At 32.6% G+C, this 22,429-nt stretch overlaps 5 pseudogenes; 2 read left to right on the top strand and 3 right to left on the bottom strand.

Annotated features, from left to right (window-relative positions):
• Positions 1–182: 182 nt before the first annotated feature.
• On the bottom strand, positions 183–1,975 carry LOC124827477 (UDP-glycosyltransferase 708D1 pseudogene; annotated as a pseudogene).
• Positions 1,976–7,309: 5,334 nt separating this feature from the next.
• Positions 7,310–8,828, top strand: LOC124827475 (miraculin pseudogene; annotated as a pseudogene).
• A 295-nt stretch (positions 8,829–9,123) lies between these two features.
• Positions 9,124–11,485, bottom strand: LOC124827481 (UDP-glycosyltransferase 708D1 pseudogene; annotated as a pseudogene).
• A 630-nt stretch (positions 11,486–12,115) lies between these two features.
• Positions 12,116–13,718, top strand: LOC148199775 (protein YIP4a pseudogene; annotated as a pseudogene).
• A 6,984-nt stretch (positions 13,719–20,702) lies between these two features.
• LOC124822228 (UDP-glycosyltransferase 708D1 pseudogene) lies at positions 20,703–22,429 on the bottom strand (annotated as a pseudogene).

Genomic DNA, 22,429 nt, shown 5'->3' with positions numbered 1-22,429 from the left:
AGGCACACCCAAAAAGGATGTCTGCTTCTGATTGTTCAGGTGGCTTTTCTTCCAACAGGTGCCATGAGCCACCTCAACCTATTTCTCAGAATAGCAACATTGTTTATCCATTATTGTTGCAAAGTCACTTTCATCTCTTCCAAACCCAACTCACTATTTTTTTAACAAAGAAATAAAAAGCATTAAACACAAACACTGAACCTAATTGGAAATGTAACCACAGAATAAAACAACAAATTCCTGTATGAGCAGCTGTTTGCATACTATATGATGCAATTGAGATTGCGACTGTATTATTTTCTGACAGAATTTCAAATGCAGACTCAAACTTAATATTGTAAATAGGCAAAATAGTAGTGAGTGACAATGCTTAGTTGACTTGAGAATTCCTCTTCCACTCCTCAATTAGTCTCTTAACAATAAGCTCACAACTTCCACCAACACCACAAGCCTTCCTTGCTGCCTCCTTCATTTCTCCAGCTTTGACCCTCAAAGACTCATTGCTCATCATCTCTTTGATTCTCTTAGCAATCTCCTTCCCTTCCACCACCTTTTGTGTCCCCCACCCCCATTCCTCATCCCAAATCCCAACCCCACTCATCCTAATCACCTCTGCATTAATCTTCTGATCCCCTCCCTGAGGCCATGTCAGAATATTCACACCTTCCCTTATATTCTCTGTTATAGAGTTCCAACCTCCATGAGTCACAAATCCCCCCACTGCAGGGTGCCCCAGAATCTTCATCTGATCTACAAATTCCTTCACAACCACACCCCTTTCCCTCACTTTACCCATCAACTCACTCCCTAACACATCCTCCAAACCCTCATCCTCTTCTCTGTCAACCCTCTTCAATTTCACCACCCACAAAAAACTATACCCACTTTCTATTAAGCCCAAAGCCATGTCCTTTATCTGCTCCCTCCTTGTCTCAGTTCTGCTCCCCAAGCTAACATACACCACCGACCCTTCAGCACGTTCATTAAGCCACTCCAGTATCCAACTCATGCAACCCTTTTGAGCTTGATCTACATTCTCAAACTCACACGTCATTAAGGGACCAATTGCATACACCGGGGGCATCCCTCTAACCACTTTTCCTTCATTCAACGCTGCTAGTGCCTCTCCTTCCAGTTCCTCAAACGAGTTGATGAAAACCCCATCGTGCTTCGTGAGTTTGAGACTGTCCTCCATCATCATTCTCTGAAAAGAGTTGCTACCTTCAAGAAGAAAAAGGGGAGGGACCGAGGATCTTGGTATTGGTAATGTGAAGCCCGGGATTTGAATAGCATCACCAACGAACGTTGAAGGGTGCGGTTGTATTCCTGGATCGGAATCAGCAAGAACAGAAACGTATGCAAGGAAAGATAACATTCTAGCTGAGGAGCTGAAGTTAATGTAACTGGGACAAAATATTTTGTCAACAATTGAGGCTATTGAGGAAACTAAGAAAACATCGAAGATGAAAGCTGAGAGAGAAGTGGAAAGGGAAGACAGGATTGGAGATAGAAGGTGAACCGAACGACGAATGGTTTCATACTGAAGGAAAAAAGGGTCATTGGTGTTAACCGTGTTTGGATCCAAAGGGGTTATGTTGAAGTCAATTTGACTTACCTGATCAGGGAAAGAAGAACAAAAGCGAGAGATGATGTTTGACTCAGAGAGAGAGACAATGGGTTTGGGAATGATGAGAGTGACTTTGCAGCCATAACGGAGGAACACTGAAGCTAGTCTGAGACATGGGTTGAGGTGACCCATGCCAGCACTTGAGAGGAAAGCCACATGAACAGCAGGTTCAGGAACAGACATTCTTTGTTGTGTTGGATCTCACAAGAGTTGCTGTTGTGTTCTGAGATCAAGAGAGAAAAAGATAGAGTTTTTTTTTTTGTTTGGTACAGCTGAAAATCTATTGCATTGTCTTATTTAGATTTGTCCAAGGAAAAAGTGAAGCAATGAATACAAGAAAGGAACATACATAACAGACATAGAAAAATAAGTAATTTGGAAAGGAAACAATAGAAGCAAAGGAAAATAAGATAATTGCTTAATTAGTAATTTTATTTAATATTTTTAATAGTACATTTTAATTTGTTATATTTTAATTATAGAAAAAAAAACACGCAATTGAAAAAATATAATAGATTGTGGAGTTTATTTGTAACTTTTGACGTGTTTTTCATGAAATTGTAAAAAAAGTTGCATATCTGCATTCCAAACTTTACGCTGTCTTTCGACCGATACTCTCACAGTCTGTCAACGAACTTTCTATTTATGTTAATTATTTTAACATTCCAAATTTTGTTTATAACTATTTCACATTCTTCTTCATTATTTTTTACTTTTTTTTTGTTTTTATGAATATAAAAAAAGTTATTACTCTACTCTTTTTTTTTATGTTAAATATTCTATTTGAGTATCAATTAATGTCAAACAATTTATCTTTTAGATATTTTAATAAACAATAATCAAACACTAAAGTTTTACTAGCAGCAGCAAGGTAAAGCTTACATATGTAAATAATCTGCACACACTATATTTTTATTTTATTTTTCAGTTTATACATATCCAGTTCAGAAAAACATTATTTTGTATTGTCACGCTCAAGTATTTTGTGAGAAGGACTGGAAATGTAAAATAAGTGACTTATTTCCTTATTTTTCACAAAGATACATTGCATTATGTAGATAATCATACTTTATATAATTTAATTTTATTACACATCTCCATCTAAAAGATAGATTTTGAATAGTGTTGACAAAAGTCATAGTTAATTAATTATTTCATAATAATTAATTAAATAAAATAAAATTTATTTATTTAAATTTTGATAATTTTTTTAATATATTTTAAATTAAATTAATTTATTAAAAAAAATCTTTTTACATTAAAGTATTTTTAAATATATTAATATATCAATCCCACTATTCATAAATTTTCATAAAGTTTCTTTCCATTTTTTTTCATACTTTTCACTATCTTTTTCCTAATTTAAACAATCTTAATTTTTTTTTCTTATTATTTCTTTTTTCTTCTAATTTTTCAAATCTACTTCTATTCCAAAACTCTTAAAAGTAGTCATTAAATATCTTAAAGAGAGTAAGATGCAGGTTATAAAGTTTCACAAATTTTCAGAAAAAAAGAAAAGAAATGTATTGATAACTTAACTAATTTGGTGATTATAAGTAGATTTGATTTTTTTTGGTTTGATTTTTAAGAAGTGGACTAATTCTAACTTAACTCCACAAAAATGATTTGTAAATAAGGTTTACACTCATTTATACACTACAAATTTGTCTTATCTCTAATTGATGTGAGATTTGTAACACACACTTCTCATGTTGAGAGACTAAACATTAGTGAGTGGTTCAATATCAGCCCGATATAAGTGAAACAATGTGTCAATAAATAACAAATCTCGTTAAGATAGACTCTTACAATGACTTTCACCACTCAATCCAGTTTGCTTATGCCCCTACTCCTTCTCATAATCAAGCTGATCATGAGAGTTTTACGCTACCTGAAACAAACTCTAACTAGGAAAACGGATATTTACTGTTGTAAATAGTGACATTCAACTTAAAGGGTACAATGATTTTGAGTAGACAAGATGCAGTTATACAAGAAAGTTTGTCACACGATACCTTATATATCTTGGGAACTCTTCTGTATCTTGGCGTTCTAAGAAGCAGTCGACTATTTTGAAAAGTTCATTCAAAGTTGAATATAAAGCATGGGCTACTACAACTTGTAAAATACAATGGTTATTTTTTCTACTAAATGATTTGAGAGTTATTACAAAAAGCCTTTTTTCCATTTAATGTGATAATCAATCTGCCATCCAAATTACATTCAATCAAGTTATGCATGAAATGACCAAATATATTGAAATTGACTGTCATATTGTTTAGAAACAAGATTAGTATTGGGCTTCTTAGGCTTCTTCCGATTTCCACTAGCATTTAACTAGCGAATATTCTCACTAAACCTTTATCTCCTGTAGTGTTAAAAAATATATGCTCCAAGTTTTGACTGTTTGATTTGTACATTCAGCTAAAGGGGGTTGTTAGCTTTTGTTTTATTTTTCTGTTTTGATTTATTGTCTTATATATATATATATATGTAAAACCATTGTATACCTTTTCAATTACCTTTTAATAATTTTTTTCTTTCATTGTCTTTGCTTTTCTTTGTTTCTTTATCCTATGTCTCATTTTTCTACAATGGCTCATTGCACACTCAAGGTTTATCTTTTCCATTATAGTATCAAGGTTTTGGATGTTCTGAAATGGTATCAAATCTCTACTTAGGAAGGACTTTGTTGCGCATAGTCTGTCTTGGTTTCGCTCCTTAAGAGCTTTTTTGCATATTTGTTTCTTTCCTTCTTCTTACGCCTCTTTTCCTTCTTTTTCCTTTCTTGCCATGGCATAAGTTTCCATACAGAGTCATTCATACATGCATCCCAATGAGAATCCCTCTATCATCCTTGTCTTTCTTGTTATTGATGATAATAATTACCATTCTTGGAGTCGTTCCATGGAGACAACTTAAGTGCTAAAAACAATTTGGTATTTATCGACGAGTTACGAAGGAACCAGAAAAAACACATAAATCGTATAGAGCTTGGCAAAGAAGCAATAATATGATTATTTCATAGATCATTCATTTGATTTTTTAGTCAATCGATTAAAGCATGCTATGAATGGACAAGGCCGAAGACATCAAGAAAGATTTGAGATCAAGATACATTGAAGGAAACTTGTTTCGCATATCGAAGCTGAAGATGAAAGCATCAACTCTTAAACAAGGAGATTTCTCTATCACAATATTTTACCAAGCTTCGTATCATGTAGGATGAATTGGAGAATTTTCACGTGCGGAATTAAATGTTCCTATAAATTTTTTTGTATTATTTCTTAAAGAAAAAGGAAAGATCAGATAACACAATTATTGAATGAGTTAAATGAACAATATTTTAATGTCAAATCCCATATGTTGTAAATTGATCCTATCCCTCCCATGTCCAAGATTTTTTCATATTTATCTAGTAGAGACAAATAAAATGGATATATTGTACAGGGTGAATCAAGGGTTAAAAACACAAACTTTTTAAATTTTATTAGCACTAATAATTATAAATTTTGTGGTCGCGTAGGACACATTGAATTTGTGTATTACAGAAAACATGACATCCTTTCAAATCAAGAAAACAAGAACTTTAGAGGGTAGATAATGTACTTATTGTGGAAGAAATGGTCACAAAAAAATACGAATTTTCACCTGGGCACACATTTCACAAGAGTAATGTAAACAATATTGAGGGAAAGATGTGATACACACTAGTGAAGAAGGTGATTCTACTCGTAAATGAATAGTGAAAATTATTTTTTTTCATGTATTATTCAAGATATAAAGACTAAGGAGAGGATTAATACAGTTGATGTTTAAGAAGTAAACTTTAAATTTAAGTTAACTTTAAAAAAAACTTGAAAATTATATGGTATAAATTTAAGTTGATGTAAAACATTGATTAATTGTTTTCTTTTTATATTTTTTTTCTATAGATATAACTGTTTATACTTTTTTTTTAGACTTTAAAGATTTACTTTACTTTGCCAATATATTCTGTATCTTTTTTTCATCTTATTTATGATGCAAATAATGAATGAACTTTAAAGTTGTAACCTAGGATAAAGTACTATAATGCCTAACGTGATTAAAAAACATAGCTTAGACTTTGTAAAACTTTCTTCTTCTTTTTTTTGTCTTTTTTTCTTTGAATTTAGTTATTTAGTTTATACATTTTCATTAAAAAAAAATCATAATAATAAATTTTAAGTTTTAATTACTTTTACTTTTGCTTCTAAATTAGAAAATTGATAAGTATGATCGAAAATAAATTTAAGAAACAAATGAGTAATATTATTTCTAAATTTTTGTATTAAAATATTATATAAATATAGTTAATAATTTTTAATAGTTTTTTTTTCTCAAGTTCTTATTTCCTTTTAATTTAACTTGATCTCTCGTGATTCGTAAATAGACATATTCATTAGAATACTTGTGTCGCTATTGAATAATAAATATTTTATTTGGGCTGCTATAAAACAACATTTGAGAAATAAAAACCTGAATATAGAATCCACAATTATATAATTACACGTGAATAATTAAGAATAACAACGTGTTAGATAGCTGTCACATCAAACTTTAATAAGAGTTTTGCTTCTCTTTCTTAACACAATTCATTTTATCATCAGATCTTTCCTCTCTACTTTTATTGTTCAAACTTACATATTTAAAAACTCCGTAACTCATAAAGTACTCAATAAACCCCTCTCTCTTTCTCTTCTTAATAATTGTTATATATTATGAACACATCGTGGTATTAAAAAAGCATATCTTACATTTAATTTACAAAATTAACTTGTAAAATTAAATTTATATTTATTTATATATTATAAAATTATTTTATTTTTTGTTTTCCAACCATGGTCAACCCTCTCATAATTGATATGAACACTATTTTATGTGTAACCCTCCAAAGTAAAGTATTGAACACTCCTTGTTTTCTAGAAATCACCTCCCCCACATGATCCTGTGGTTTATTAGGTAAAACCATTCTCAGCTATAACACTCATTCCAACCTAATCTCTTCCTCGCAGTTTACTGAGTATGTTTCGTTGATGTAAAAAGCCAATGTCATTTAAGCATAATAAAATGTTTCTTAAACAACCTTTTTTTTTACAATTTTTTTACGTTTCAAATATACAAACCATGAATAAAATAGTGATGCATAGTGTATTATCAAAAAATTAGTTAAAAAAGTTATTAATACATCGTACTCTTTTAAGTAAACATTGTAACTTAAGAAATGGAAAAATCTAGTAATTCAATCAAAGTAAAGTTTAGAAAAACAGTGTCATGTAAAAGATATTATTTTTAGTCAATAAAATATTATCATCATATATAATTTATAACTAGTTATTGTGAAAGTTAAAACAAGAATGTGAGAAACGAATGTAAAAAACTTTAGACTTAGTGATTTCTACATATAAAAGTTGCAGCACGTAGAATTTGTTGAATTACGGGTTTTCTGGGTTAGGGACACAAAATATTTGATTATTGATTGTGCAGCCTCTTTTTCTGCCCCCACATGCCTAAATTTGAAGAAAAGAACAATGAACCTAAGGAAATAAAAAAAGGAGAAAAACAGGATATTCATTAATCTCACAATGCAGAGCTTAGAAAATGGACATGCACTAATCTATGTGCTTCTTTTGCTTTGCATACTAAACAGGCGAAGCACTTTCACTCCTGTCTTAAACATGGTACAACAAGTTAGGCTCTGGAAGACTGAGTATAAACCAAATTATAACTTCATCAGAAACTTATAAATCTAGTCAATCACAGCATTCTGAACAACACAGTTCCTTTGACAAAAGTTGAATTCTTATAGGCCAATTGTACGAGAAGAAATCCAGGACTTTGGTGCAAATGGGTACATAGATTTAGATCCATCCCTGGCTTATATAAATGTAAATCTCACCCTTCTTTCATATCCATCTCACAGGAGTTACAAGAAGAAAAAATCAAACAGCGAAAAATGAAGATGACATTGGTAGCATTGGTCCTAGTGGTTGGCTTGAGCACAAAGGCACTACTTGGGGAAGCAGGTGCTGCACCAGAGCAAATTGTGGACACATCAGGGAAGAAGGTGAGAGCTGGTGAGAATTACTACATTGTTCCAGCATCCTCTGATGTAGGTGGCATTGCTCTCTCAAGCACAGGTCAAGATTGCCCTCTTGATGTTGTAGCTGTTGATGGTTACCAAGGCCTCCAATTGAGCTTTCTTCCTGTTAATGATAAGAAAGGTGTCATTCGCGTTTCCACTGATCTCAACATCTTTTTCTCCACCTACACAAGCTGTCCACAGTCCACAGTGTGGAAGCTTAAGGACTATGATTATTCAACATCACAGTGGTTTCTCACAACCGGTGGTTCTTTGGGTAACCCTGGCTCTCAAACAAGAAGCAATTGGTTCAAGATTGAGAAGTACGAGGATGCTTACAAGATGGTTTATTGTCCAAGTGTGTGCAATTATTGCAATTATCCATGCAGTGATATTGGAATATATCAGGACCAATATGGCAAGCGTTTGGCTCTAACTTCTGAGCCATACAAGGTTCAGTTCCAGAAGGTTCAATACTAAATGTTGAATATCCAAACCTTAATGAGCAAAGTGTAAGGAACTACTTGTACTTTTCATACAAGATTATTCTGAAATCGAGTTTCCTGTACTGCATAATAAATAAACAAGTCTATTTCCGTTCTTTTTAATTTCTTGTTTGTTTGCCGTTAACTTGTCAGAAAATCTTCCGTAAGAACGTAAACTCCTAAGCTAAGAAAAATTTCATTCCTAGAAGTATTTTCCTTTCAACACTTAACAATACCATTATGGTTTGTTTAAATATGAGTTACGCACACACAAAAGAAGGTCTGTTTCTGAACCTGATGTTCAGGTGGCTTTCCTTCCAAAAGCTGGCACGGATCATCTCAACCCTTTTCTCAGAACAGCAATATTGTTTCGAAAATTGTGGTTGCAAACTCACTTTCATCACTTCCAAACCCACACTTTCTCTCCATAAGACCTGTTAAAGTTCCTTTCCTTTCTGTTATTCTGTTTTAGGCCTTAGCTTTCGTTTAGGTCGATATATATCTCTTTACGCTTCACCTTTTAAGTACGAAATGATACTCTGTTTAGTGCGAGTGGTCTCAAAATAATATTTTTCTTAGGAAAATGTTATTTGGACAACAAAAGTTTGACACAATTTTGACAACGGCGACTCAGTAAATTGAAAACAAACCAGAAAAAACCCAAAATACCCCTCACCCCGGTTCACTGAGCCAATGCACAGCTGCCACGTCGCCGTTGTCAAAATTGTGTCAAACTTTTGTTGTCCAAATAACATTTTCCTTTTTCTTATTGCAAAGTTCTGTTTTACGTTCTTTCTCTCTCTTCCCATTGCTGCTTTCTCATGCAAACATAATAACAGTGTGAATATCGGGTTCTGATAAATTTCCAAACCCAACTCACTACTTTTGTAACAAAGACATGAAAAGCATTAAACACAAACACTGAACCTGATTATACATGTAACCACAGAATAAAACAACAAATTACTGTTTAGGTAGCTGTTCGCATACTATATCATGCAATAGAGATTGCGACTGTATTATTTTCTGACAGAAATTCAAATGCAAACTTAAACTTAATATTGTGAATTGGCAAAATAGTAGTGACTGCCAATGCTCAGTTTACTTGAGCATTCCTCTTCCACTCCTCAATTAGTCTCTTAATAATAAGCTCACAACTCCCACCAACACCACAAGCCTTCCTTGCTGCCTCCTTCATTTCTCCAGCTTTGACCCTCAAAGACTCATTGCTCATCATCTCTTTGATTCTCTTAGCGATCTCCTTCCCTTCCACCACCTTTTGTGTCCCCCAACCCCATTTCTCAGCCCAAATCCCAACCCCACTCATCCTAATCACCTCTGCATTAAACTTCTGATCCGCACCCTGAGGCCATATCAGAATATTCACTCCTTCCCTTATACTCTCAGTTACCGAATTCCAACCTCCATGAGTCACAAACCCTCCAACTGCAGGGTGCCCCAGAATCTCTGTCTGGTCCACAAACTCCTTCACAACCACACCCTTCTCGCTCACCTTACTCATCAACTCACTCCCCACCACATCCTCCAAATCCTCCTTCTCTTCTCTGTCAACCCTCGTCAACTTCACCACCCACAGAAAACTATACCCACATTCTATTAACCCCAAAGCTATGTCTTTTATCTGCTCCCTCCTTGTCTCAGTTCTGTTCCCCAAGCTAATATACACCACAGACCCTTCAGCACGTTCATTAAGCCAACTCAGTATCCGACTCATGCAACCCTTTTGACCTTGATCTACATTCTCAAACTCACACGTCATTAAGGGACCAATTCCATATACCGGGGGCAGCTTTCTAACCACTTTTCCTTCATTCAACGCTGCTAGTGCCTCTCCTTCCAGTTCCTCAAACGAGTTGATGAAAACCCCATCGTGCTTCTTGAGGTTGGGACCGTCCTCCATGATCATTCTCTGAAAGGAGTTGATACCTTCAAGAAGAAAAGGTGGAGGGACCGAGGATCTTGGTATCGGTAATGTGATACCCGGGATATGAATAGCATCACCAACTAACGTAGAAGGGTGCGGTTGTGCAGCTGGATCGGAATCAGCAAGAACAGAAACGTATGAAAGGAAAGATAACATTCTAGCTGACGAGGTGAAGTGAATGTAACTGGGACAAAACATTTTCTCAACGATGGGAAGTATAGGAGAAATTAAGAAAACATCGACAATGAAAGCTGAGAGAGAAGGGGAAAGAGAAGATAGGATTGGAGATAGAAGGTGAACGGAACGACGAATGGTTTCGTACTGAAGGAAAAAAGGGTCATTGGTGGTGTTAACGGTGGTAGGATCCAAAGGGGTGAGGTTGAAGTCAATTTGAGTAACCTGGTGAGGGAAAGAAGAACAAAGGCGAGAGATGAGGTTTGATTCAGCAAGAGTGACAGTGGGTTTGGGAATGATGAGAGTGAGTTTGCAACCATGGCGGAGGAACACTGAGGCTAGTCTGAGACATGGGTTGAGGTGACCCATACCAGCACTTGTGAGGAAAGCCACATGAACTGCAGCTTCAGGAACAGACATGTTTTGGTGTCTTGGATCTCACAAGAGCATGTAGTTACTGTTTTGTTGTGAGATGAAGAGAAAAAGATACATTTTTATTGGTACACTTGAAAATATAATGCGTGGACTTATTTAAGATTTGTCCTAAAAAAGGATGAAAAACAAGAAAGGAAGGAAAGAGAAAGAAAATAATTAATTTGGAATGGAGGAAAAAACAGTAAAGAAAAATGAGATGATTGTTGAATTAATAATTTTATTTATTAGTTTTAACAGTGTATTTTAATTTTTTATATTTTGATTCTAAAAAAATAATCATAAGTAATTGAGCTCAAATCACACATACATAATTTCTTTTCAATAAACTATCCTATTAAAAAACTTATTGATAATATCTATTAAAATACTTATAGATGATATCAAATTTAATTATTCATATTGGTAATCGGCTTATAATAATAATAATAATAATAAGGTAATACAATTATATGATAATCATATCAATATTTGTTCTTCAAGTCCAACTCATAGGTTTAGAGTGGTTGGTCAAAAGTGATGGATCCAGAGTGATTTGTCAAGAGTGGTTAGTTGAGAATCGATCCATGATAACAGTGATCAATACACAAACAGTAGAACAACAACAATATAAGTATACTATATATTTGAGAAGAAATATACTATATTAAGAATAATTAAAAATGAATATAAGTTTTTTTATTGAATATAAATAATAAAATTAAATACTATATAAAAAGTTCATGAATCAGTTCAAAATTTAAGATTAAATTTATTCATATTCCTTATCATTGAACTCATGTGTTATATACATAAATATGAATATACCATTTCAAGATAATCTTGAAAAAACATCAGCCATCTATTATTGTTATTATAATATTAACAATAAAAATAAATTAACATAAAGAATTTATAAAATAATAATTCAATAGATCCTAAAATTTATATATAATATATGCTAGTTGTGACATTCCAAAAGAATAACTCTATTTATAAGAATCAAAATATATATATATATATATATATATATATATATATATATATATATATTAATTTATATAATCTTTTAAAATATATTAAATTTTAGTTGATAAAAATATTTTTATATATTATAGATTTTAAGTTTTAAGTCTAAAAATATTTAAATAATTTCAAAGTTTTTTATTTTAAATTAAAATAAAAATTATTAAAATATTTTAAAGTTATGTATTTTTTATGAATAAAATTATTTTTCTCAATTAAAATTTAGTACATTTATTACATTCTTTTATATATATATATATATATATATATATATATATATATATATATATATATATATATATATATATATATTTAACTTTTCAAGTACTTTTCTGCATACCAACTGTCTATATTTACGTTGAAAATCTTTCCTGTGACACTGACACTTAGAAAAGTTTGTAAACAAACTTTAAATAATATTGAGAATCTTTCCATGAGCTTGAACAGTTTGTCAACAAACTTTGAATAATACTTGTATTTGATTTGAGAATCTTTCCATGAGCACATTTTGTCAAGTAAATATAAGGCATAATACCCAATTTTGTCCCCACTTTGGTTCGGAAATCTCAAGTTAGTCCCTTTATAGAAAAGTGAGTTGAATGGATCCTTACTTGTAATTAATTGACTCTAATGAGTCCCTTCCGTTAAATAGAAGGAAACGGAGTTAGTGGACTGATGATGTGGCAGTTGTTTTGGTGAGGTGTCAATACGCAATTGTTTGCAGAAAGCTTCAGGTTTGCGATGGCCATTTTTGGTTGGGAGGCCAGCGAACTGCAGGGAGAAGAAAGAAGAAAAAGACTCTGGGTCTCATCCCGTTGGAATGGCGCGGAGAGAAGAAAGAGACTCTGTAACGATAATAATAATAGTTTATATGAAGAAGAAAGATAAATGAAGAAGGAAAGAAGAGAATAAGTGCAGTGATCTTTGTGCGTGTGTTGTTGTTGATCTTGGTTGGGTGTGAGTCTTGGGTGTGAAAATGTCGCACAGCGATACCATACCTCTTCACCCATCTTCCCAATCCGACATCGACGAGATCGAGAACCTCATCAATGCCAGCGTTCACCAATCAGTCCCTCCCGCACGCCCTCCAAGTCCCCCACGCGCCTCCATCCCGGTCTCCGTCTCCGCCGCCCCTTCCCCCTTCATTTCTTCCAACCTCCCTACGCCGCCGACGGTCCCCAAATCCTCCTCTTCCGCTCCTCCCCCTTCCCCGCCTCCGCGTTCCGACATCTCCGGGTTCGGACCCGCCCCCAACACCCTCACAGAGCCCGTATGGGACACTGTGAAGCGCGATCTTTCGAGAATCGTGAGCAATCTGAAGCTGGTTGTCTTCCCTAACCCTTACCGCGAGGACCCTGGTAAGGCACTCAGAGATTGGGATCTGTGGGGCCCTTTCTTCTTCATCGTCTTTCTCGGCCTCACCCTCTCTTGGTCTGCCTCTGTCAAAAAGGTATATATCTATTTCTATCTTCGTTGTACTCTTTCTTCCTAATTGGTAGGGTTTGCAATTCAGATCGCAAATCGCACTTTGTTGATCTGTCGTCATCACCTTCTGATCTACTTTTAGTGGCTAGCTCAGCTGAAATTTTCGTGGTTGTTAAGTGGCGTGTCTCTGGATAGAATCGTTGGGTAGAATTCACTTAGGAGTTTCACGTTGTGCCTGATCTTGATCGTATTGCAAATGTGTACTACAATCACTTGGCTTTAAGGCTTCAAGTATTGCTCTCTGTGTTGCAGTCACAACGTGAAAGAATTGCGTATTGACACGTAAGCACGCAAACCTGAAGCTTTCTGCCACATCATCAGGCCACTAACTCCGTTTCCTTCTATTTAACGGAAGGGACTCATTAGAGTCAATTAATTACAAGTAAGGATCCATTCAACTCACTTTTCTATAAAGGGACTAACTTGAGATTTCCGAACCAAAGTGGGGACAAAATTGGGTATTATGCCTAAATATAATACCCGTATTTACACGCCAAAACACGGTTCTTTTAAATAAACATAACATATTTATTATATTAATTTAAATTTATAAAAGTATAATTATAATTTAAAAATTATAAATTAGTTAATATAAATTTAAAATATTATAATAAAATATAAAATAGATATCAATATTACTTAAAATTAGTTTATCATTTTATTAATCTTTTATATATATTATTTCTTTATATACTTTATTTATATATAATTTTGTTAAAGGCTAATCATTTTAATTACATGATAAATTTAAAGTTAAATATATTTTTAGTTCCTCAATGAAGAATTTTTGGTCCTCCACGTGTGTTCACACAGTTTTGCTTCCTATCTCTTGCCACATGTGATTAATTGTTTGATGACATGTGTTAATTGATTTTTTACGCGAATGAAATTAGGGTTGTTGTGCTTAGAAAATTAGGGATTTTTATACGCGAATGAACTGAGGTTCTTATACTTAAAATTAGTAACAATTGTCTTGAAAATACTTAGGGTTCGTGTTCCACCTTAAATGATAATCTCGTCTTCGCTCTTCACCCTTCACAATACACTTTGAAGCAAACTTTACCAATCAACCTAATAAACCAATATTCTCACTTTACATTAAAAAATACCAACGTGGCAAGAGATAGGACGCAAAACTGTGAACACACTTGGACAAACGTTAGCAACATCAGCTGGTTTTTAACGGTGTTAGTTTTTGAGGACCAAAAATTAAGGTTTCCTTGAGGAGGAGGACTAAAATGTACCTTAGGGACTAAAAACATATTTAACCCATAAATTTAAATAAAATATAAATTAAATTAGATACATTTATATATATATATATATATATATATATATATATATATATATATATATATATAAAGAGAGAGAGATGATATTCATACGTATGATAAAAAATGAATTAAAATTATTGAAACATAGTATTTTAAATGCAATAATTTAAGTTAAATATAACTTTTATATAAATTAAATAACAATTTTAGACATTACGAAAAATAATTATAGCAATGAATCAAATGGCAATCCATTCAAGCCATTTCAAGGTCCCCTTCCATTGTGTGTAATTCTGGCAACAATTCGTACTTTCCACACTCTAGAAGAATAGAAATCATTCAGCTTTCATTACTACTCCACAAATCTAATAATAAAGTTATGGAGAAACAGTTCAAACATTGCTTTTAAATTACATAAAAAAGAACATCCACGTCGATTGTAAATGAATGGTCAAGAGAACTTAATAATAGAGTAACTGACGAAACTATCAAAAGATTACAAAACTTTTAATTTGAACATAATACAGAACATCGTGTGTGTCTACATTAGAGCGGTCAAATGAGCCCCTTTAATAAGATTTGGCTCTAACCTACGTGGGTTGGGGCCAAAAAAGTCCACAGGACCAAAAAATTTCTTTATTAAAAAAGTCCACAGGGCTAAAAATCCCTAAAGCCCTATAGGCTAGGGCCAGCCCATGGGCTTTCCTTTTTACAAAATTTAACGTCCAGAAACATAATATCATCATACAAGTAATCACAAATCATGTGTATTTTTTATCTATCTTTCATTTTATCTTTGTTAGTAATAACTTATAATCATAATTGATTCATGTGTAACTATATTTTTTTACCAATAAAATTAATTTTCTACTTCATAACTGTTTCTATATTAATTAGTTTAATAATAATGCTTTTATACAATTATCCTTAATTTCCAAATTTTGTTTTGATAATTTTTTCATATTAATTTTGGTTTCTTAATTTTGGTTTTAAATTTGACGGTTCAGAGATATCCACATAAAATAGGTTTAAAAATTAAAAAAATTTAATTTAATTTGTAAAATTTTGATGGACTAACGAATTTATTTATAGATGGTAATCTATTTTGTCACTAGTTTAAATCAATATCATTCGATTAAGATTTGTGATCAAAATTACATTATTTTTAATTGGTGTGAACATGTTAAAATTTTAACTTAATAACTTTTTAATTTTTTTAATTTTCCAAATTTAATAAAATTAATATTTATTATTTATAAAGTTATATAATTCTTTTAAGAAAAATTTATGAAACCTATAATTTAGTCATTTAAATCAATTTATATATTTTTATGTTTTTTTTCATATATTTCATATTATATTCATTTGTCTTTTTTATTAGTTTCTTATTAAGAGACATTGATGTAATTTATTTATTATTATAATTATTATAATTTTTATTTATTTTATATGTTAATAATTAAATACAATAATAATTTTAATTTTAGTATTATAAATTATAACATTATATTTATTTAAAAATATTGTATCTATTATTTAATTATTTTTTATTGCAATCGGCTCAATTATGATAAATAATTCAATAAAAACGATCTTTATTGGATAAAGATAAGTCTGATTTTAAAATATTAATTTAATCTAAAAGGTTAGAAAAAAAATCTGATTTTATAACCACTAGGATTACATGTAGATCTTGTATACTAACATATATGATATTTATAACAATTTTTCCTAACAAGGATTTTCACTAAAAAGTTAGTTCTTTTATTACGTGAAATTAATTTTAAACTTTATAAAGTTTGTGGTTTAATTTTTTAATGTATATATATCTATACAAAACATTCAACAAAAGAATTTTATATGACAAACTATAAAAAATAAAAATTTTACACCGATATTAAAAATTCATCCAATCAGTAGATTTGAATTTAAAATCTATCCATAATTAATATTTCAAATATTTATATACATATCAGAATTCGATTATTGAAAAATCAAATTTTCAACTGTGTTACTTTTATAATTTCTTTTTTGAAATTTTTTTCATTTTCTTTTAAATAAAAATAATAATAAAAATTTTCTTTTTTAACTTTCCAAAATAATAAAATTATATATTTAAAATATGCTTATAATTAAAAATTATTTTAAATAATTTTTTCTAAAATCAATATTTATACATTTATATTTAATTAAAAAGATATTAAATATCATGTAAATTTTGGAAATTATTGAACTTGTAAAGTAAATAAAAGAAATAACTAAAAAAACATTAAAAGTGAATTAATTTAGTTTGGGGGTAGCTCCACCCTAACCCTACCCCAGCCCATTTTATGTGGAGCTTTAGGGGTTGGGGCTTTTAAAAAGTCCCTATTAAGTGGGCTAGAAAATTGGGGCTTGATTTTAGAAGGGGTCAGGGTCAACTCATGGGCCAGGGACTCAAATGACACCTCTAGTCTACATACTCCTTTATGTCCCCATATCAAGTGCAAAAATTTATTCAGACCTTTCATTCTTCAATTTCATCATCCATTAGCTTGCATTTCAATGTCTACCACCTCTAAGTTTCTAAGTTGAGAAAAATATATCGGATACAAACCACCTAATAGTGTCGGATTGGTTATAGGCAAAATCATTCTCAGCTTAACCCAGCTATAACACTCATTCCAAACTAGGATTGATTTTCTAGAAGTCAGAAACAAGTGTTGAGTTGTCTGTTTCTGATATTGAAAATAAAGGGCATGCCAGAACTTCATTGTCTTGTATCACCTTCCTCCCCTCTGGAAACTTTAGAAAAACACCGTCACGCAAAAGAAATTATTTTTGTTGGAATACAAAGTATCAAAGATAACTCTGTTTCTTTTTTTAAATAAGGAACTTTATAGAAGAAGTTCCTTTTTGCTTCAACTTCGAAATGGTTGTTGCATATCTCGGTTTTTATTCTGATGAGTTTCAACTGTAAGGATTAGAAGTCATATTTCTTCTTTCGCAAGTCATTTGGAGGCTTTAGTAGCAAGATTCGCGTCCAATTTTTACATCTCACATCGTTCAGTTCTGCTGCAAGTCATGGGATTCATCCGTGAACCATGGTGGGCATATCGGATCTATTGTAATTTTTCTCAATGGACTATGGTTTTTTTATCCATTTTCAGCATCTATAAATATTGGTTTATGCCCATCTCCGAAAACATATTTTTAGCATTTATAACTAACTCAAGTTTTGAAGTGTAATAAAAAACATTAAACTGAAATATCACTTTGAATTAAAGTTGTTTTAAAGAAATAGTGTTTAAAGGAGAAATATTTTAGAACATCTTTTATAGATAAAGACAAGCTCATAATAATGTTTTCTAGACTATATTGTTTGATAGACAAAACTTTTTGAATAACGTCCAACAAAAAAATTGTCTTTCTTATTTAATCATTTAACAGACAATATGAACAACAAACAATGTTTCATAAACATCTAAATGCCTAAATGAACCACATCTTATAATCAAGCATTTTATGAATAAAAGTGTCTATCTCATGATAACACTGAAGCTTAAAATATATTTTTCCAAAACAGTGTTAAGTTCAAACAAACGTCTTATGAAATGAATCATCTAAAGAATGACCACTAAATGTTGCATGTGTATTTTGATAAAACATCTAATGTTTTACACCTTCTAAAGATCATATATGTTGAATGCCTTACCAAATCAAACATTTATTAATGAAAAATGACATACAATAGAATGTTTTGAACATCAATACGGCCCAACGCTTATCAACATTCAAAATATTTAATGTGTGTATGACAAAGTACCTTGATGCTTATATACTTCATTCTTGATATTTGTGCATATCACTAAAGTAGAAAGATATGATTAGAATAACTATACCCAAGAGAAAGATGTTGAGAGATGTGAAGAACATTTTAGGAATGTTTCCTTGAAGTCTTATGCTCTGCCACATCATATAGGCTATGTTTTGATAAAGGCTATGACAAAGCACTATACTTCTGCAAAGTAGACTTCACTGACTTCTAACCAAAAAGCTACATGTTCTTCATGAAGTCAATCTTTTTGTCTAACAGTCTACTCATAAGAAAAGTTATAAATAGACGAAAGTTTGAAGAAAAAAAAAAGGACTGATATTGAGAACTCGTGAACACTAAAACCAGTTAACTATTCTTATATATCGCCTGAAAAGAAATATTTTCTATGAAAGAAAAATCTTAGCAAAATCTCATATTTCTTTATATTGTTTCTATCCTCTCTTTGAGAGTTATCAATCTGTATTTTCTCATAACACTGTTTGTGTTGTACATTCTGAAGAGAATTAAAACATTTGGTGTTTAAGTTAGTTGAGTTAAATAATCTAGACGTGTTGTCTAGGGTTAAACCAAAAGTGGTAAATACTTGTATATCATGAGTGGTTAAATTCGGACTAGTCGTGTTGACTAGGTGAACCATGACCATTTTTTGTAATCCCGGAGAGGTAAAACTTGTGTAATCTTCTTGAAGATTGGTGAAACCCCTTAAGAGTTCTTTAGAAAGAACTGGACGTAGCTCAGATTGAGTGAACTAGTATACAATTTGTGCTTTATTGCTTTTCTTCTTCAAACGTTTTCATAAAGCTCCTTTTAAACATCATCGTCCAAACATATCTTTTGTTTATCAATCTTTTGAAAACCTATCAAACGCCACATGAAAAGTTTTAAAAACATTATTCACCCCATTTATTGTTTTCCTATGTTTTTCACAACTTTAGCTTCTTCATCTTAATGTTGATTTTTTGCTCATGCATATGACTGCTTCATGCATTTAGCATCTGGTCTCTTCCAAGATCTGAATAGAGACTGACCCATTTTTTCACAATGTTGACAAGGAGGATAAATTTTTTTTCACACTTTCCTTTGTTGTAATTATTTTCATTGCTTTGATTTCTGGCGGATGATACTTCTTGTAGCTTTTTGCTTGTTGACTCTTGGCTAGAAGAACACATTCAATAGCATAATCTTCCATCATCAATCTATGTTGCTCTTGGGCTGGAAGACATGTATCATTTTAGCAAGAGTGATTTTAGAAATATTTTTTGTGCTCTCCAACGAAGCAATATGCTTCACACCTTTCTAGTACTGTCACCAAAATTTTCTCAATAATTCTAGTATTTGCAAATTACTTTTCAATAATTTTATCTTGTTGGTAATATCTAACAATTTGTTTGAATACTCTTTGATTGTGTTAAACTCTTTCATTATCTGAAGTTCAAATTCTCTCGTTAAGTTAAGCACTTACATGCTTTGAATTATTTCATCTCCAATATATTCTATCTTTAGATAATCTAAAATTTTTTTTTGTTGATTTGAGAGTCATGATTCTAGTAAAGCTAGTGGTAGAGACACCAACATAAAGACATCACTTTGCTTTTGTTTTTCAGATTTTCTTCTCCTTGTGGCTTTTTATTTAGTCCATGATGAGATTTTTGACCGTGGAAGAATTTCATAATCTTCTCCTGTGACTTCCCAAAAATCTAAAACTTCTAGGGAGGCTTTCATTTTAACGTTCCAAATATTATAGTTTTTCTCGTTAAAAATTGGAAGAGCTGTGTGGGAAAAATTTATTTCAAAATCCATTATAAAGGTTCGGTAAGAAAATGGTTGTAAATGTAGTTGTTGACAATTTATAAGAAAGTAGAATTTGCTTAATAGAAAACATGAATAAACAGAAACGAACAGAAAAAATATTGAAGAAAAACAATGAAAACTCACTTTATTAAATCAGAAAACATTACCATTTATAAAACTTAAAAAAAAAATAAAAAACTAACTTATTCCTTAAAACTAGGAAAACAATGAAAAAATAAATAAAAAACAGAATTATGAACATGTTTCCTTAACCATTTTTCTAACAATCTCAACCCATCTCTCAGAACAGCAATATTGGTTCGAAAATTGTGGTTGCAAACTCACTTTCATCACTTCCAAACCCACACTTTCTCTCCATGAGACCTGTTAAAGTTCCTTTCCTTTCTGTTATTCTATTTTAGGCCTTAGCTTTCGTTTAGGTCGATATATATCTCTTTACGCTTCACCTTTTTAAGTAAGAAATATTTTTCTTATTGCAAAGTTCTGTTTTAAGTTCTTTCTCTCTCTCTCTCTTCCCATTGCAACTTTCTCATGCAAACATGGTAACAGTGTGAATATCGGATTTTGATAAATTTCCAAAACCAACTGCAATATTTTTGTAACAAAGAAATAAAAAGCATTAAACACAAACAGTCAACCAAATTGGAAAATGAAACCAAAAATTACAGTTTGAGTAGATGTTTGCATACTATTTCACGCAGTTGATATTACTACTGTGTTATTTTCTGAAAGAAATTCAAACGCACACTTAAACTAAATACTGTGAATCGGCAAAATCGTAGTGAGTGCCAATGCTCAGTTGAGTTGAGCATTCCTCTTCCACTCCTCAATTAGTCTCTTAATAATAAGCTCACAACTTCCACCAACACCACAAGCCTTCCTTGCTGCCTCCTTCATTTCTCCAGCTTTGACCCTCAAAGACTCATTGCTCATCATCTCTTTGATTCTCTTAGCAATCTCCTTCCCTTCCACCACCTTTTGTGTCCCCCACCCCCATTCCTCAGCCCAAATCCCAACCCCACTCATCCTAACCACTTCTGCATTAATCTTCTGATCTCCATGTTGAGGCCATGTCAGAATAGGCACTCCTTCCCCTATACTCTCAGTTATTGAATTCCAACCTCCATGAGTCACAAACCCTCCAACTGCAGGGTGCCCCAGAATCTCTATCTGGTCCACAAACTCCTTCACAACCACACCCTTCTCACTCACCTTACTCATCAACTCACTCCCCACCACATCCTCCAAATCTTCCTTCTCTTCTCTGTCAACCCTCGTCAACTTCACCACCCACAGAAAACTATACCCACATTCTATTAACCCCGAGGTCATGTCTTTTATCTGCTCCCTCCTTGTCTCAGTTCTGTTCCCCAAACTAACATACACCACCGACCCTTCAGCACGTTCATTAAGCCACTCCAGTATCCAACTCATGCAACCCTTTTGACCTTGATCTACATTCTCAAACTCACACGTCATTAAGGGACCAATTCCATATACCGGGGGCAGCCCTCTAACCACTTTTCCTTCATTCAACGCTACTAGTGCCTCTCCTTCCAGTTCCTCAAACGAGTTGATGAAAACCCCATCGAGCTTCGTGAGTTTGAGACTGTCCTCCATCATCATTCTCTGAAAAGAGTTGCTACCTTCAAGAAGAAAAGGAGGAGGGACCGAGGATCTTGGTATTGGTAATGTGATACCCGGGATATGAATAGCATCACCAACTAACGTAGAAGGGTGCGGTTGTGCAGCTGGATCGGAATCAGCAAGAACAGAAACGTACGAAAGGAAAGATAACATTCTAGCTGACGAGGTGGAGTGAATGTAACTGGGACAAAACATTTTCTCAACGATGGGGAGTATAGGAGAAATTAAGAAAACATCGACAATGAAAGCTGAGAGAGAAGGGGAAAGAGAAGATAGGATTGGAGATAGAAGGTGAACGGAACGACGAATGGTTTCGTACTGAAGGAAAAAAGGGTCATTGGTGGTGTTAACGGTGGTAGGATCCAAAGGGGTGAGGTTGAAGTCAATTTGAGTAACCTGGTGAGGGAAAGAAGAACAAAGGCGAGAGATGAGGTTTGATTCAGCAAGAGTGACAGTGGGTTTGGGAATGATGAGAGTGAGTTTGCAACCATGGCGGAGGAACACTGAGGCTAGTCTGAGACATGGGTTGAGGTGACCCATACCAGCACTTGTGAGGAAAGCCACATGAACTGCAGCTTCAGGAACAGACATTTTTTGGTGTGTTCGATCCTACAAGAGTTTGT

This window comes from Vigna umbellata, chromosome 4, assembly GCF_029865625.1.
Source record: "Vigna umbellata cultivar VRB3 chromosome 4, Vumbellata_1.0, whole genome shotgun sequence".
NCBI lineage: Eukaryota > Viridiplantae > Streptophyta > Magnoliopsida > Fabales > Fabaceae > Vigna > Vigna umbellata.
This window is presented reverse-complemented; position numbering and strand designations above follow the sequence as displayed.